At 63.3% G+C, this 2,500-nt stretch overlaps 1 non-coding gene across 1 annotated transcript; it reads left to right on the top strand.

Annotated features, from left to right (window-relative positions):
* Positions 1-1,770: 1,770 nt before the first annotated feature.
* Positions 1,771-1,924, top strand: LOC140472526 (5.8S ribosomal RNA). The gene has a single exon (XR_011957696.1). It is a non-coding gene; the product is annotated as a 5.8S ribosomal RNA (ribosomal RNA).
* The last annotated feature ends 576 nt before the right edge of the window (positions 1,925-2,500 follow it).

Here is a 2,500-nt window from a genome sequence, read left to right as displayed (position 1 = left end):
TGCAGCCGTGGTCACCGCCAAACCCCCCCAACTCGAGCAAGTGAAAAAAAAAAGTAACAGGAGCGAAAGCATCTCTGTCGGCTTGGGGGTACGCCCGTTTCCGTTTCAACTTGTCTCGCGAGGGTGGTTTCGGGGCCAGCAGGAGAGCTCGTCGGGGTAGCAGGCCCTGCAGCCGTGGTCACCGCCAAACCCCCACAACTCGAGCAAGTGAAAAAAAAAAGTAACAAATAAGAAAGGATCGTCGGCTTGGGGGTACGCCCGTTTCCGTTTCAACTTGTCTCGCGAGGGTGGTTTCGGGGCCAGCAGGAGAGCTCGTCGGGGTAGCAGGCCCTGCAGCCGTGGTCACCGCCAAACCCCCACAACTCGAGCAAGTGAAAAAAAAAAGTAACAAATAAGAAAGGATCGTCGGCTTGGGGGTACGCCCGTTTCCGTTTCAACTTGTCTCGCGAGGGTGGTTTCGGGGCCAGCAGGAGAGCTCGTCGGGGTAGCAGGCCCTGCAGCCGTGGTCACCGCCAAATCCCCACAACTCGAGCAAGTGAAAAAAAAAGTAACAAATAAGAAAGGATCGTCGGCTTGGGGGTACGCCCGTTTCCGTTTCAACTTGTCTCGCGGGGGTGGTTTCGGGGCCAGCAGGAGAGCTCGTCGGGGTAGCAGGCCCTGCAGCCGTGGTCACCGCCAAACCCCCCCAACTGTTGGGCGCCTACCTGCGCGGGGCAGGAGGACACTTTCCGATTTCAAATCTCCGTTTGCCGAGTCCACCCCGAACGCACGCGGGCGGGCGGGTTCGCATCACCCTTCGTCACAAGGGGCGAAGCCCGTTCCACCGTCTCGTCAGTAGTGCCGACCGGTCTGTGATCGACGAGGGGAGCCACACCAGGTCCGGCCCTGCTGCTTGGCGGCACCGCGTCGTCGGGAGCTCGCGACAGACGGAGGGTTTCGGTGTACTCTCCAGCCACGGGAAACGAAGCCGGTGATGCAGGCGCCGGTCTTTCGCTCCCAAATCGGCTGGGTTTACATCGTTGCTATCTAGTCACGCTCCCTTCAAACCCGACGGGGTACCTATTCCCCTCACCCGTCTGTGCGTATACAGCCTCTTTGCACTTGCGGGATGGGGGTGGTGGTTTAAAGACTCTCGAGTTGCCGCCCGTCGGTCTCCGAGCTCCGTGCAGTAGTGATCCCCAGCGAACTGCCAGCAGGGCGAACGAGCGATCCCGCTCTCGGTCGGGGCGCCTGGCGTCGATCGGTGGTCGGTGGCTTGCGGGCAAGCTGCGCTGTGAGTGTGGGAACGAGTATGACGAGCCGTTGCCGCGACTCCCAGTCCACCTCGGCGGTGGCTGGGCCGGGCGGGCGTCTGCTCGGGCGAGTGCCGCCCCCGCCTCCTCGCAGGAAGTCCGCTCGCCGACACGCCGCCACGTGCACGCGTCAGTGACGCTGCCGAACCGATGGCCGGTGCCCGTTCCCGCCTCTGCTTTTCCTAGGGCAAAGCTGCTGCACGCCTCGTGATACTAGGCGGGCGACATGGTGGCGGTGATCCTGCCTCCGTCGCTGCGGTGCGTTGGGGCACGCATCGCCTCTTGGGCGCCCTGTCCTCCTCCCCCCAATAGACGTATGTTTCTGCGGGCCGCACCAGGATGGTGCTCCCCATCGCTTCACGCCACCCTGCTCCGCCCGCACGCCGGCGTGCAGGTGGCTGTAGCTCAAGGTGGGGAGCGTATGTGCGGTCCGGGTCGCTTTCCTCTGGCGAGGGAGAGACCTAAAACAAACTCAGACAACTCTTGACGGTGGATCACTCGGCTCGTGCGTCGATGACGAACGCAGCTAGCTGCGAGAATTAATGTGAATTGCAGGACACATTGATCATCGACACTTTGAACGCACTTTGCGGCCCCGGGTTCTTCCCGGGGCCACGCCTGTCTGAGGGTCGTTTGGCAATCAATCGCACTCGCCTTGGCTGGCGAGAGCGCGGCTGGGGTGTCGCAGAGGACCCGTCCTCTTTGTCCCCCTAAGTTCAGACTCCGGAGCCCTCCGGCGTCGGAGCGCTTGGCCTTTCCCCCCCACCCTGCACATTCCGTTCGTCAGGCTCGACGCCATCCCCCCGCCGGGGAGCGCGGCCTGGCGTCCGTCTGTGTCGTGGCAGTGGGGCCAGCACGGCTGTCACCGGTCCCAGAATGGCTGTCGGTGGTTCACACTGTGTGTGTGTGCCAACCCTCCTGGTCTCTGGGACACGGAGCTGCCACGAAGTGTTGAGCCTCCAGTGGGGGGTCTGCCTAAGCTCTGCACGTCCGCATTGGGTCCGTCTCTCGGTTGGCTGGCAGTGGAAAGAGTGAAGGGAGCCGCGGAGGTCCGGTGCTGGTGCGCCGCCGGCCTGACCGTGGAGCTCGCCGGTTTGACACGCTGACCCGACTCGATGGTTGATCGATTGAGAGTGCTGGGAGCTGCAGGCCGCCCGCTGCTGCAGCCGCCCGTCTCGTGGTTCGTCCTCGGCCTTAAGTGGCCGGCG

The sequence above is a fragment of the Chiloscyllium punctatum genome, unplaced genomic scaffold (assembly GCF_047496795.1).
Source record: "Chiloscyllium punctatum isolate Juve2018m unplaced genomic scaffold, sChiPun1.3 scaffold_354, whole genome shotgun sequence".
In the NCBI taxonomy this organism is placed as follows: domain Eukaryota; kingdom Metazoa; phylum Chordata; class Chondrichthyes; order Orectolobiformes; family Hemiscylliidae; genus Chiloscyllium; species Chiloscyllium punctatum.
The sequence above is the reverse complement of the archived record's forward strand: the minus strand, read 5'-3'. Positions and strand labels throughout refer to the sequence as shown.